Below are 15545 nucleotides of genomic sequence, written 5' to 3' on the forward strand. Positions count from 1 at the left end.
CGAGACAGGGAAGGCCACCAGAAGGATCTAGCCACCAAATCTCTGGTACCAAAAATTCCAGGATGACCTGCCAGCTAAGAAGAATGAACTTCCGAGATGACTCTACTGGTCCAATCATCAGGAACAAACAGTCTACCAGGCGGACAACGATCAGGTCTATCCGCCTGAAATTCTTGCAAAGCACGTCGCAGATCTGGGGAGACAGCAGACAAAACCACCCCATCCTTAAGGACACCAGCAGGTTCAGAATCCCCAGGAGAGTCAGGTTCAAAACTCCTAGAAAGAGCATCTGCCTTAACATTTTTAGAACCCGGTAAGTATGAAACCACAAAATTAAACCGAGAAAAAAACAACGACCATCGTGCCTGTCTAGGATTCAGGCGCCTGGCAGACTCTAGATAAATCAGATTCTTGTGATCAGTCAAAATTACCACCTGATGTCTGGCACCCTCAAGCCAATGACGCCACTCCTCAAATGCCCACTTCATGGCCAAAAGCTCCCGATTACCAACATCATAGTTTCGCTCGGCGGCCGAAAATTTTCGAGAAAAGAACGCACAAGGTCTCATCACTGAGCAGTCGGAACTTTTCTGCGACAAAACCGCCCCCGCTCCGATATCGGAAGCATCGACCTCAACCTGAAAGGGAAGAGAAACATCAGGCTGGCGCAACACAGGGGCAGACAAAAAGCGGCGCTTAAGCTCCCGAAAGGCCTCCACAGCAGCAGGGGACCAATTGGCAACATCAGCACCCCTTTTGGTCAAATCCGTCAGAGGTTTAGCAACGCCAGAAAAACCAGTTATAAATCGACGATAAAAATTAGCAAAGCCCAAGAATTTCTGAAGACTCTTAAGAGAAGTAGGCTGCGTCCAGTCACAAATAGCCCGAACCTTGACAGGGTCCATCTCAACAGAAGAAGGGGAAAAAATGTACCCCAAAAAGGAAATCTTTTGAACCCCAAAAACACACTTTGAACCCTTTACACACAAAGAATTCTCCGGAAAACCTGAAAAACCCTCCTGACCTGTTGAACATGAGACTCCCAGTCATCAGAAAAAATCAAAATATCATCCAAATACACAATCATAAATTTATCCAAATATTCACGGAAAATATCATGCATTAAGGACTGAAAGACTGAAGGTGCATTAGAAAGGCCGAAAGGCATTACTAAATACTCAAAATGGCCCTCAGGCGTATTAAATGCGGTTTTCCACTCATCCCCCTGCTTAATTCGCACCAAATTATACGCCCCACGAAGATCAATCTTAGAGAACCACTTAGCCCCCCTTATGCGAGCAAACAAATCAGTCAGCAAAGGCAACGGATACTGATATTTGACTGTAATTTTATTCAGGAGTCGATAATCAATACAAGGCCTCAGAGAGCCATCCTTTTTAGACACAAAGAAAAAACCAGCTCCTAAAGGAGATGAAGAAGGACGAATATGTCCCTTTTCCAGGGACTCCTTAATATACTCTCGCATAGCAGCATGTTCAGGTACAGATAAGTTAAACAAACGACCCTTTGGAAATTTACTGCCAGGAATCAGATCTATGGCGCAATCACAATCTCTGTGGGGAGGGAGTGAACCAATTTTTGGCTCCTCAAAAATATCACGATAATCAGACAAAAATGCCGGAATCTCAGAGGGAATAGATGACGAAATGGAAACCAAAGGTATGTCCCCATGAGCCCCCCGACATCCCCAGCTTAACACAGACATTGTTTTCCAGTCAAGGACTGGGTTATGAGATTGTAACCATGGTAATCCAAGCACCAAAACATCATGCAAATTGTACAACACAAGGAAGCGAATCACCTCCTGATGGTCTGGAGTCATACGCATAGTCACTTGCGTCCAGAATTGTGGTTTATTACAAGCCAAAGGCGTAGAATCAATACCCTTCAGAGGTATAGGGACTTCCAGAGGCTCTAAATCAAACCCACAGCGCCTGGCAAAGGACCAATCCATAAGACTCAGAGCGGCGCCAGAGTCCACATAGGCATCCACGGTAATAACTGATAATGAACAAATCAAGGTTACAGACAGAATAAACTTAGACTGTAAAGTGCCAATTGAAATAGACTTGTCAACCTTCCTTGTACGTTTAGAGCATGCTGATATGACATGAGCAGAATCACCACAATAGAAGCATAACCCATTTTTACGCCTATAATTCTGCCGCTCGCTTCTGGACAGAATTCTGTCACATTGCATTTTCTCTGGCGTCTCTTCAGAAGATACCGCCAAATGGTGCACGGGTTTGCGCTCCCGCAAACGCCGATCAATCTGAATAGCCATTGTCATGGACTCATTCAGACCTGTGGGCGCAGGGAACCCGACCATAACATCTTTAACGGCATCAGAAAGGCCCTCTCTGAAATTTGCCGCTAGGGCGCACTCATTCCACTGAGTAAGCACAGACCATCTACGAAATTTTTGGCAGTATATCTCAGCTTCATCTTGCCCTTGAGATAGGGCTATCAAAGCTTTTTCAGCTTGAATCTCCAAATTAGGTTCCTCATAAAGCAACCCTAAAGCCAGAAAAAACGCATCCACATTGAGCAACGCAGGATCCCCTGGTGTCAATGAAAATGCCCAATTTTGAGGGTCACCTCGCAACAAAGAGATTACAATCTTAACCTGCTGGACAGGATCTCCAGAGGAGTGAGGTCTGAGAGAAAGGAACAATTTACAATTATATTTGAAATTCAGGAACCGAGATCTATCTCCGGAAAACACCTCTGGTGTAGGAATTTTAGGTTCAGACATCGGAGTATGTATAACAAAATCTTGTAAATTTTGAACCTTGATAGCAAGATTATTTAAACCTACAGCCAAACTCTGAGGGTCCATCTTTAAACAGGTGAGATCAGAGCCATTCAAGGATTAGAAGGAGAGAAAGGCAAAGGCTGTAATTAGAGCTGAAATACAACTGATCCAACTATGGAGCAAGCATAGGGGGGAAAAAAAAAATAAATTCTACAGATTTCTTTTTTCTCTCCTTTCTTCTGCCAATAACTTTAACATTGGCCGGTCATACTGTCATGATTCCCAATGGCAGGGAAAAATTAGAACACAAAAATAACGGACGAGCTCTGGGTGATGGAATCTCGAGCTGACCGTGAGCTAAATCTACCACACAACTAATAGTAGCCAGGGAGCATACCTACGACTTCCTAGATGCCACGCGCCAGCCGGAGGACTAACTACGCCTGGTAGAGGAAGTAACAGACCTGGCTTACCTCTAGGGAAATACCCCAAAAGATGATAGCAGCCCCCCACATGTAATAACGGTGAGTTAAGAGGAAAAGACATACACAGTATGAAAGTAGATTTAGCAAAGAGAGGTCCACTTACTAGATAGCAGAATGATACAAAAGAGGACTTCACGGTCAACTGAAAACCCTTTCAAAAAACCATCCTGAAATTACTTTAAGACTCCTGTGTCAACTCATGACACAGGAGTGGCAATTTCAGCCCGCAAGAGCTTCCAGCTACAGAGAATAACAAAAACTGCAAACTGGACAAAAGATACAAAACAAAAGGACAAAGTCCACTTAGCTGATCAGCAGACTAGTAGCAGGAACATGCAACCGAAGGCTCTGGTTACAATGATGACCGGCAAGGAAATGACTGAAGAGCAAGGCTAAATAGGAAACTCCCAGACACTGATGGGAGCAGGTGAACTGAGACAGCAAAGCACACACAAGTCACCAGTACCACCAGCAACCACCAGGGGAGCCCAAAAAGCGGATTCACAACATTGTTGCCTGGAAGTGCTGTCCGCACAGTCAACAGTCGCTCCTCTGTTATTGGGGTTCAGTAACGTCAGCTGTTCCCCAGCTGTGTGTGTGGCAATCCCTCCTAACTCCTCCACCTGCTCCTCCTGCTGTCCCTGAGCTCCAACACCGCTAGTTGTTGCCTGGAAGTGCTGTCCGCACAGTCAACAGTTGCTCCTCTGTTATTGGGGTTCAGTAACGTCAGCTGCTCCCCTGCTGTGTGTGCTGCAATACCTCCTATCTGCTCCTCCTGCTGTCCCTGTGCTCCAACACCACTAGTTGTTGCCTGGAAGTGCTGTCCGCACAGTCAACAGTCGCTCCTCTGTTATTGGGGTTCAGTAACATCAGCTGTTCCTCAGCTGTGTGTGTGGCAATCCCTCCTATCTCCTCCACCTCCTCCTCCTGCTGTCCCTGGGCTCCAACACCACTAGTTGTTGCCTGGAAGTGCTGTCCGCACAGTCAACAGTCGCTCCTCTGTTATTGGGGTTCAGTAACGTCAGCTGTTCCCCAGCTGTGTGTGTGGCAATCCCTCCTATCTCCTCCACCTCCTCCTCCTGCTGTCCCTGGGCTCTAACACCACTAGTTGTTGCCTGGAAGTGCTGTCCGCACAGTCAACAGTCGCTCCTCTGTTATTGGGGTTCAGTAACATCAGCTGTTCCTCAGCTGTGTGTGTGGCAATCCCTCCTATCTCCTCCACCTCCTCCTCCTGCTGTCCCTGGGCTCCAACACCGCTAGTTGTTGCCTGGAAGTGCTGTCCGCACAGTCAACAGTCGCTCCTCTGTTATTGGGGTTCAGTAACGTCAGCTGCTCACCTGCTGTGTGTGCTGCAATACCTCCTATCTGCTCCTCCTGCTGTCCCTGGGCTCCAACACCGCTAGTTGTTGCCTCAAAGTGCTGTCCGCACAGTCAACAGTCGCTCCTCTGTTATTGGGGTTCAGTAACGTCAGCTCTTCCCCAGCTGTGTGTGTGGCAATCCCTCCTATCTCCTCCACCTCCTCCTCCTGCTGTCCCTGGGCTCCAACACCGCTAGTTGTTGCCTGGAAGTGCTGTCCGCACAGTCAACAGTCGCTCCTCTGTTATTGGGGTTCAGTAACGTCAGCTGTTCCCAAGCTGTGTGTGTGGCAATCCCTCCTATCTCCTCCACCTCCTCCTCCTGCTGTCCCTGGGCTCCAACACTGCTAGTTGTTGCCTGTAAGTGCTGTCCGCACAGTCAACAGTCGCTCCTCTGTTATTGGGGTTCAGTAACGTCAGCTGTTCCCCAGCTGTGTGTGTGGCAATCCCTCCTATCGCCTCCACCTCCTCCTCCTGCTGTCCCTGGGCTCCAACACCGCTAATTGTTGTCCGGAAGTGCTGTCCGCAAAGAGCCAAACACCTCACCAATGTGTTAGTGGGGTTCAGTAATGCCTGCTGCTCCCCTGCTGTGTATACGGCATTGTGTCATGCGACCGCCACGCAGGCACAACAGCTTAAATTTAAGGGAACCTGTCCCCCCCCCAGGCGTTTCTTACTGAAAGAGCCACCTTGTGCAGCAGTAATGATGCAAAAGGAAAAAGTGCCTCTTTTCGTGGTGCTCCTTGCACATGCTGAACCTAACACTTATGAAATGTGTCCCCTCACACCGTTAAACCGTCCGGTAGCGCAGCGCAGGCTCTGGGACAGATTCAAACAACACTGAGGAGGCGGCGCACGGCGCCAAGGGGGTAAGAATGACGGCTGTGCTGCGTCACATGACAAATGAAAGTTCCACCTACCGGACGGTTTAACGGTGTGAGGGGACACATTTCATAAGTGTCAAGTACAGCGTTTGCAAGGACCATAATTAAAAGAGCTAAGTTTACCTTTTTCAGCATTAGTGCTGTACAAGATGGCTCTTTCAGCTACAAACGCCTTGGGGGGGGGTTAAAGGTTCCCTTTCAACTTGCTCCAGTGCAGGCTTCGGCCTACACTCTGCTCCTCCTGCTGACCCTGGGCTCTAACACCGCCAGTTGGCGCCCAGAAGTGCTAGCTGCACAGAGAAAAACACCAGCCAATGTGTCAGTGGGGTTCAGCAACGCCAGCTGTTCCCCTGCTGTGTAGCTGGCAACGTGTCCTGCAACAGCCACGCAGACACAAGAATTGAAATTTAAGGGAACCTGTCTCCCCCCCCCCAGGCGTTTGTATGTATAACAGCCACCTTGTACAGCAGTAATGCTGCATTTGTACAAGGTGGCTCATTAAGTTACTCTCCTTGCACACGCCGAACGAAACACGTCTAAAATGTGTCCTCTGAGACCATTAAACCGTCCCTGAGGTGTGACTTTCCTTTGTAATATAAACTGTGCAGGAGGTGTGGGTTAAATCCGCGCTGCCTTAATGATGAAGTTCCAAGGATAATAAATTTAAAAGGTGGTTTATTCAACGCGTTTCAAGGTCAGTGCCCTCTTCTTCAGGAAATTCCACATACAAACATGTATGTGGTACAGATGTTGTATGTGGAATTTCCTGAAGAAGAGGTCGCACTGACCTTGAAACGCGTTGAATAAACCACCTTTTAAATTTATTATCCTTGGAACTTCATCATTAAGGCAGCGCGGATTTAACCCACACCTCCTGCACAGTTTATATTGTCATACGGCAGTTGATCGGCGGCTTGTGGATCTGCAGCAGCCAAAATCGCTACATGCTCTTCATTCAACAAAATCAGGTGAGCAATTCTAAGAAAGCTCTCTTGTTTATCTAAAGGATAAGACCCTATTTTGCGCTTTGTGTCTCCATTTCTTTTTCCTATAGCTTTCCTTTGTAATTACACGCTGCAACCCCCTTGGTAACGCTGCCCGTCTTCTGGCATCCTTGGTTGGCTGGCTGCGCCTCTGCTGCCGCCCTGCCCGACACAACGCCCCTCGGTGTCTTATTTATTTTGACTGCGAGGGTGTGATTGATGGGCATGAGCAGTGCATATCTTCGCCAGTCACTCATCTCCTTCCGCCTTCTTCAGACTGTGCGGCTTCATGGCCGTGGCATGCGATAAGGGATCAGCTGACGCCGCACAGTCTGAAGCAGGTGTAAGGACCCGAGTGAGAGGCGAACATATGTACTGCGCAAGGCCATGAATCCCAGCCCCGCAGTGTGAAACAATGTAAAGACACTGCTGGGCTGGGATTCATGGGCATCGCGAACCACACCAGCCGACATGAAATGATGTCAGAAGACGGGCAGCGCATGGCCAAGGGATAACGCAACAGCGCAGACTCCTGTACAGCAAAATGCGATGCTTAGGAGGCCGCGCCAAGTACCAAGGTGGTATTTTTGCCAGCTGTGCTGCGTCTCATTAAGAAGGGAACTCCCTCCTCCAAACAGTTTTGACTGTATAAGGGCCTAAATGTGGTACGTGTTTCATTCAGCGTGTGCAAGGAACAAAATTAAAAGAGCAACCTTTGACTTGGGCAGCATTACTGCTGCCCAAGGTGTGGCTCTTCTAGTTTGTAACACCTGAGGGGGGGTTAAAGGTTACCTTTAAAATTGGTTCAATTAGGCTTCGGCCTACACTCTGCTCCCTCTCCTCCTGCTGTCCCTGGGCTCTAACACTGCCAGTTGGTGCCCGGAAGTGCTGGCTGCAAAGAGCAAAACACCCGCCACTCTGTCAGTGGGGTTCAGCACCGCCAGCTGTTCCCCTGCTGTGTAGCTGGCAACGTGTCCTGCAAAAGCCACGCAGACACAAAGCTGCCACCAGTGCAGGCTTCGGCATACACTCTGCTCCCTCTCCTCCTGCTGACCCTGGGCTCTAACACCGCAAGTTGGCGCCCGGAAGTGCTAGCTGCACAGAGCAAAACACCCGCCAATGTGTCAGTGGGGTTCAGCACCACCAGCTGTTCCCCTGCTGTTTAGCTGGCAACGTGTCCTGCAAAAGCCACGCAGACACAAAGCTGCCACCAGTGCAGGCTTCGGCCTACACTCTGCTCCCTCTCCTCCTGCTGACCCTGGGCTCTAACACCGCCAGTTGGCGCCCGGAAGTGCTAGCTGCACAGAGCAAAACACCCGCCAATGTGTCAGTGGGGTTCAGCACCGCCAGCTGTTCCCCTGCTGTGTAGCTGGCAACGTGTCCTGCAAATGCCACGCAGACACAACAGACCTCCAAATGCCTCCAGTGCAGGCTTCGGCCTACACTCTGCTCCCCCTGCTGACCCTTTGCTCCAACCCCACTAGTTGGGGCTGTAAGAAGACAAGCTTGAATAGGTCCCCATCCTGGTTCCAGTACCGTCAGCTGGTTCCGGGCAGAGCTTTTGGCTTAGGTGCCTCCCTCTGGGTATCCGAGTTCCACCAACGTCAGGTGGTCCTTGGTAGTGCTTTCAGGCACGGGTACCTCCTGCTTAGTAACCGGGTTCCAGTAACGTCAGCTGGTCCTCGGTAGTTCCATTGGCTCTTGGACCTTCGGCTACCCATCCGGGTTCCAGTACCGTCAGCTGGTTCTCGGCAGTGTCTTTTGCTCTTGTACCTTCTGCTCCCCATCCTGGTTCCAGTACTGTCAGCTGGTTCCGGGCAGAGCCTTTGGCTTAGGTGCCTCCCTCTGGGTATCCGAGTTCCACCAACGTCAGGTGGTCCTTGGTAGTGCTTTCAGGCACGGGTACCTCCTGCTTAGTAACCGGGTTCCAGTAACGTCAGCTGGTCCTCGGTAGTTCCATTGGCTCTTGGACCTTCGGCTACTCATCCGGGTTCCAGTACCGTCAGCTGGTTCTCGGCAGTGTCTTTTGCTCTTGTACCTTCTGCTCCCCATCCTGGTTCCAGTACCGTCAGCTGGTTCCGGGCAGAGCCTTTGGCTTAGGTGCCTCCCTCTGGGTATCTGAGTTCCACCAATGTCAGGTGGTCCTTGGTAGTGCTTTCAGGCACGGGTACCTCCTGCTTAGTAACCGGGTTCCAGTAACGTCAGCTGGTCCTCGGTAGTTCCATTGGCTCTTGGACCTTCGGGTAGCCATCCGAGTTCCAGTTCCATCAGCTGTTTCTCAGCATTTTCTCAGCCTTCTTGTACCTTCTGCTACATTTCCAAGTTCAAGACCCTAAAGACGATGACCCGGAAGACCACCCCTAAGATGACAACGACACCAGAGACGACAACCACTGAGATGACGACGACGCTGGAGATGATGACCCTGAAGACCACCCCGATGACGACGACCCCGGAGACGACGACACTGGAGACGACGACGACATGGGAGACCGAGAAGCAGAAGAACAAGAGGCTGCAGAACAAAGAGCAGAAGAACATTAAGCATAACACTAAATATCAGAGCAAAAGATATTATCTAAATTATAAGCAGAAGAAGACTAAGCAGTGTATGGGGGTGAGTCCGTTCCTCCTCGTGGTGCCCCTGGATAAAGCCTGATGCTGCAGGCCAAACTGAACGCGGACAAATGTAACTCTTTTGTGACAGGCAGAACGGAAGGTGTAATCTTCAAACTTTTATAGATAACAACTACGGGAATGCCTGTCACAAATAAGAATATGATGAAGAAGTTGAATATGAAGAAGAATAATAGTTAAATAAAAAGAATATGAACAATGTAACAAAAAAAAATTTAGGTAGAAGATGAAGAAGAAGATGAATAAGGTGAAGAAGAAATTGATGTCAAAGATGCTGATGATGATGAAGAAGAAAGTGTGGGAGAAGTAAAAAAGAGGGTGAAGGGCGTGGAAGTAGTGAAACATCAATATCTGACAAAATAAAAAAAATCTTAACATAGTCAATATCTTTGTAACTCCGAACGTCTTAAAAAAAAATTAAAATTCCTGCTATTCTATTTGATTGGGCTAAACCTCTATGCCTTTAATGTCTCCGCCACCTCCCCAATACATCCTACATTATTCTTAGTTGTTTTCCTTCATGTAGAATGAACCTACAAGGAAAGAAAGGGTTTATTTTAATTCCGATATTTTCGTCCCATTGACTTGCATTGGTATCGGGTATCGGAATCGGCGAGATCCGATACTTTGCCGGTATCGGCCAATACTTTCCGATACCGATACTTTCCGATATCGGAAGGTATCGCTCAACACTACTAATAATATTCTTTTTTTTTTAATCCTGCAAATTGTTCAGAGCAGGGAAATATTATACACCATTTTTACTGTAGCTGTAGCATACAGCCAGACTTGGTTGGATCTCAACAGACTTGGTTGGATCTCAATAGCATCGCTATATTGCTCCTGCATTGTAACCAGTCCATCTGAGGTGTGCAAATTTTCCTGAATAGCAATGCTGTAATTTTTTTCGGAAGTGCAATTTTATACAGAATTTATCATGCAGTTGTGCCTCAAAACACAAAAAGCAATTGTTTGGTTAGAAATAGCATCGCTATATTGATAGTGAAGTCTATGAAGTCCATTTGAAGTGGGCAAATTTTCCAGCGTTTGTAATACTGCAATTTTTTTCAGATTGAACTGCGGTAAATTTTATGAGGCATTTAACATGCACCAGTTGTGCCTCAAAACAGAAAAAAAATAGTTTAGTTACAAATTGCATCGCTATATTGATACTGTAGCCTAAGAAGTCCAACTGAATTGGGCAAATTTTCCTGCTCTTGCAATACTTCAATGTTTTCTCAACAGGGAAATATCACACATAATTAAAAATGGGCAAGATGCATTGTAATGGACAGGGAAGTAGACATGGTGCTGATAGTGTGTTAGGTGTCGAGTTCCCACCACTGCACAGGGGGAATCTCGAACCATGTCCACTGCGGTCTCCCATTTACCTCCAGCAACAGTAGAACTTGCTCAGCAGAGACATTGATCCCAGCATCTGGCTCAAGCTGATACTGTGTGCTTGGGTACTGCTACCTTTCCAGGCTCTGCCTTTGTAGCCAACACTGTTAAGCAGTGAGCAGACATTTCAGGGACTAATGCTTGCGTTGAGAAACACGTAATGGTGTCTCTGCAGCTACTCTACATGCATTTGCATATTTCCCATAAGGGATGGGGGCAGTGTTCTGGATCACTGCATTGAGAAACAAGTGATGATGTCTCCGCGGTGTTGGATATTTTGGTCTCCCCGAGGCCAATCATCTGTGCCTTTATTTCAGGGACTAAGTCCTGCTTTTCCCAAACTGAGCATGCCCACGGGATGACCTCCCATTGGAGGTCAGTGGTCACATGCTCAGGTCCTGTTGCAGCTCCTATTGGACCATCAGGTAGGTCCCGGAGCGCTACTGCTATAAAAGGTTTGCATGGCCGCTTAGCCATGTGCTAGTGTAAACCTATTAAGTGTGTGTGGATAAATGCCTGTTGATGGATGAAAGCTCCGAATCATTCCCATCCCTAGTGTTGATGCCGGCTTGTGAATGGTAGAGCTACCTAGCGCCCGACTGTGCTATCCTGCACAATTGCACAAGTTGCTGAATCCAGTTGGCAGCGACCAACAGAGCGGCGCCATGTGCAAATAGTGCACTTTCCTGGCCCTAGTTAGGGTGGTTAGTGGCGTCCACCAGAGCGGTGCTGCACGCACTCCTGTGCGGTAAATATTTACTTTAGTTGTTTCTCTGGCACCGCAGTAGCGGTGACGAGCACAAGAGATCTAGAGGGACTCTTACCCTGAGTCTTGGGGCAGAGTTCTGCCGCCTTGCTTGCGCTCTCTGTGCGGTATCGCGGCCCTGTGACGCAACAGGGTTTGCTTCCTTCATACCGGGTGAAGCTAACCCTTATGTGTACTCACATTATACCGCCATATAGTACATCCTTATCAAGCATCAGATGTCTAATTATTATTTGGTGCATTCCACCAGTCCTAACAGTACACTAGCGCCAGTGTCTGGCTTGTAATGATGGACGAACAGCGTCTACACCGGTACATCCAGCAGCTGGAGGGTAGCTGGCGGCTCTTGAGCATACAATCTCGGCTGTGGATGTTACTGCGGTCTCTGTTCAGGCTGCTAGTGTAGCTGCAGTAAGTTTGTCCACTGCCACTCCTGCTCTGACCTTATCCCGTCTCTCGCTACCTGATAATTTTACTGGTGACAGTAAGCTGTGTCGGGGATTTGTGAATCAGTATACCACCTTGAGCTCCTGGCTGCACGTTTTCCCACGGAGCGGGCAAAGGTGGAATTTATTGTATCCCTGTTGTCGAGCAGGGCGTTGAAGTGGGCAACGCCGCTGTGGGAGCGTGACGATCGTGTGGTGCAGAATGCGCCAAGGTTTCTGGACTCACTGAGACAGGTCTTTTTGGGACCTAATGTCACCCATGATTCGGCGCTCGAACTGCTGGCTTTGACACAGGGTTCATCCATGGTCAGTCATTTTTCCGTTCACTTCCGGACTTTGGCATCTGAGCTGGAGTGGCTGGATAAAGTCCTTATCCCTGTGTTCTGGAAAGGACTGGCTGACCATGTGAAGGACGCCTTGGCCACTAGGAAGATTCCTGCCACACTGGAAGAGCTGATAGCCATATCCACTCACATTGACCTCCGTTTTCACGAGTGGGGGTTGGAGGGAGCCCAGTGTAGGCAGAGGTATTGGCTGGCATTTACCTTCACCAAGCCTCTGGCGCCCCCTGTTCAGGCATTTAAGCCATATGGGGCCATGGAGGTTTCTCGACCAGCTCCAATACCCATGGTCTGTAATGTCTGCCAGCAGTCAGGACATTATACCAAGAAATGTCCACAGAAGCAGGGGAAACGACCGCGTCTAGTAACTGCAGGAGGAGGTTCACTAGACACAGCGGCGTTTTCCTCCAAATTGTCCTTCAAGGGGACAATTACATTTGGCCCTTCCACTTTTAAGGTCGAGCTTTGTGTGCATTCTGGGGCGGAGGGAAATTTCATGTCCTCAGCCTTCTCCCAATGGCACGCAATACCTATGGTTATGCTAGCCAAACCAGTGACCGTAAGAGTGGTGAATGAGTTAACACTGCCCTCACAAATTACACAGCAGACTATCCCATTTACATTATCCATGTCTCCATCCCATCAGGAGACCATTTCGCTTCTTGTCATTTCTGAGGGAATAGATGAGATTCTGCTAGGGATACCTTGGTTGCGTTACCACTCTCCACATATAGAGTGGTCCTCTGGGAGAATTCTGGGATGGATTAAATCTTGTGAGGGCAGATGTCTGAGGGAGTGCGTTCAGGTTGCCACAACAGAGGTACCCGCAGATCTTAGCTCTCTCCCCAAACACTATTGGTCTTATGCGGACGTATTCTCCAAGAGAGCTGCAGTGACTCTTCCGCCTCACCGCCCCTATGACTGTCCTATTGATCTCTTGCCTGGGTCAGAGCTTCCCCTGGGATGAGTCTATCCCCTGTCTCTCTCGGAGATGGAGGCAATGTCACTATACATCCATGAAAATCTGGCAAGAGGATTCATTAGAAAGTCAGTGTCACCTGCGGGGTTCTTCTTTGTGCAAAAGAAGAAGGGAGAATTGCGTCCATGTATTGACTAAAGGAGTCTTAACGCCATCACCGTTAAAAATAAGTACCCTCTGCCTTTGATATCTGAGCTCTTTTATAGACTACGAGGGGCGAGAGTATTTACTAAGTTAGATCTGCGGGGTGCTAACAACCTAATTCGCATCCGTGAGGTGGACGAATGGAAGACGGCTTTTAATACCAGGGATGGGCACTGGTGATGTTTGCAGAGTCTTTGACCTCCTACAGGCAAACTCCCTCTATGTTTGAGCAGGAGTCGTTGCCTTTCCTGGGCTATATCATCTCAGCCCTGGGATTAGCTATGGATCCTGCCAAGCTTCAAGCAGTGATGGACTGGCAGGAACCTCATTCTCTCAAAGCGGTGCTGCGCTTTATGTGGTTCATTAATTAATATCGCCAGTTCATTCCCCACTTCTCCTCTTTGGTAGCTCCCTTGGTAGCCCTCACCAAGAAGGGTGCAAATCCCAAATTGTGGTCGGAGGAGGTCTCCAAGGCCTTCTTATCTGTAAAGTCCCGTTTTGTTAGCGCTCCCATTCTGCATCGTCCCGATGTAGATAAGCCCTTCATTATTGAGGTGGATGCCTCATCTATCGGTGCTGGAGCAGTCCTCTTTCAAATGGACACTCAAAGTTGGAAGCATCCTTGCTTCTTCTACTCCAAGACCTTCACTCCGGCAGAGAGGAATTATTCTATCGGGGACAGGGAGTTGCTAGCAATGAATTTGGCCTTTTCAGAGTGGAGACACCTCCTGGAGGGAGCTCGCTTTCCCTTCCAAGTTTACACTGACCACAAGAATTTGGTGTATTTGCAAGCAGCCCAGCGGCTAAATTCTCGCCAGGCTAGATGGTCCCTGTTCTTCTCCCGGTTCCACTTCACCCTTCATTTCCTATCCGGGGAGAAGAACATTCACGCTGACACTCTCTCCCGCTCCGTGGTGTAATCAGAGGAGGAGGAGGAGGAGTCTTGGCTAATTGTCCCCTCCGAGAGTCTGAGAAATGTGGCTCCGGTGTCACTAGAGTCTGTGCCCCCAGGCAAGACTGTCATGCCATCTAATTTGCGACCGGAGGTTCTCTCTAGGGCTCACTCATCCAGGGTGGGTGGATATTTCGGTATCAAGAGGACATCTGAGCTTCTGGCGAGGACGTACTGGTGGTGGCCGCATATGGCCCATGACATCGAAGACTATATTTGGGCGTGCCTCTCCTGCGCCAAGAATAGGTCTTCTAAACAGAAGCCTGCTGGGCTACTTTACCCCCTACCTGTGGCTGATACTCCCTGGGAGATGTTCGGGATGGACTTTGTGGTTGGCTTACAAAAGTCCCGTAGCTGCACCGTTATTTGGGTAGTTACCAATTAGTGATGAGCGAATATACTCGTTACTCGAGATTTCTCAAGCATGCTCGGGGGTCCTCTGAGTATTTTTTACTAGCAACCAGGCAACCCCCACATGTACTTATGTTGGCTAACAGATGTAAATCATTCAGCTACGGCAAGAAAAACTAAATCTCCGAGCACTAAAAAATCCTCGGAGGACCCCCGAGCATGCTTGAGAAATCTCGAGTAACGAGTATATTCGCTCATCACTATTACCGATCATTTCTCTAAAATGGTGCATTTCGTGCCTCTCCCACCGTTACTTTCTGCACGGGCCTTGGCGGCGTTGTTTGTCAAACATGTCTTCCGCTTATAGGGTATGTCTGATAAGATTGTCAGTGACCGGGGTCCCCAGTTTGCATCTCGGTTCTGGAGAGAGCTTTGTCACCTACTTAGTATTGAGCTGAATCTCTCTTCACCGTACCATCCCGAGACGAATGGGTTGGTAGAGAGGGCCAACCAGACCCTGGTCACATACCTACGACATTTTGTCTCAGCCACGCAGGATGACTGGGCATCCCTGCTACCGAGGGCAGAGTTTGCCTTAAACAACGCGGTAGCCGACTCCACTGCGCAGACCCCATTCCTCCTTAATTACGGCCAGCATCTGCGGGTTCCTGTGCCCATACCCGTGTCTTCCGCCGACTCGAGGGTGGCAGCCTGGAAAGTGGAAGCATGGGACATCTGGGACCACACACAGGGTTCATCCACGGACCAGGTGAATTCTATCTTGGGGTGCAAGGTCGTACGTGGCAAAAAGTAATATCTGGTAGACTCATGGCCCAGAAGACAGAACCTGTGGAGCACATTCAGGCTCCGCTGCTCATTGCAGCCTTTGAAAGTAGCGAGGCCCAAGAAAGGGGGATAAAGTTAGGTGTCGAGTTCCCGCTGCTGCACAGACGGAATCTAGAACCGTATCCACTGTGGTCTCCCATTCTCCTCCAGCTGCACTGGAACCTGCTCAGCAGAGACATTGATCCCAGCGTCTGGCTC

Source organism: Ranitomeya variabilis, chromosome 3, assembly GCF_051348905.1.
Source record: "Ranitomeya variabilis isolate aRanVar5 chromosome 3, aRanVar5.hap1, whole genome shotgun sequence".
Taxonomy (NCBI): Eukaryota; Metazoa; Chordata; class Amphibia; order Anura; family Dendrobatidae; genus Ranitomeya; species Ranitomeya variabilis.